This window comes from Trypanosoma theileri, assembly GCF_002087225.1.
Source record: "Trypanosoma theileri isolate Edinburgh chromosome Unknown TM35_Tth_124_V1, whole genome shotgun sequence".
Taxonomy (NCBI): Eukaryota; Euglenozoa; class Kinetoplastea; order Trypanosomatida; family Trypanosomatidae; genus Trypanosoma; species Trypanosoma theileri.
In genome coordinates, this window is record NW_021639966.1 from 2228 (window position 1) to 2456 (window position 229).

Below are 229 nucleotides of genomic sequence, written 5' to 3' on the forward strand. Positions count from 1 at the left end.
GTTTTTCGTTTTTTTTTTGTTGTTGTTTTGTAGGGCGATTTGTTTTTTTTTTCTTGACTACGCTCAGGGGACTGGATGAAATTGCGTTATTGTTGTAAAAGAAGATGGTTTCACTCTTTTTTTATCTTTTCTGGGTTATCTGGTGTGCTTTCTTCCTCTTTGTGTGTTTGGGTTTCTGTTCTGTTGTGGTGTCTGTGTTGCATGCCTTTTCCTTTTTCCTTTTGCATCT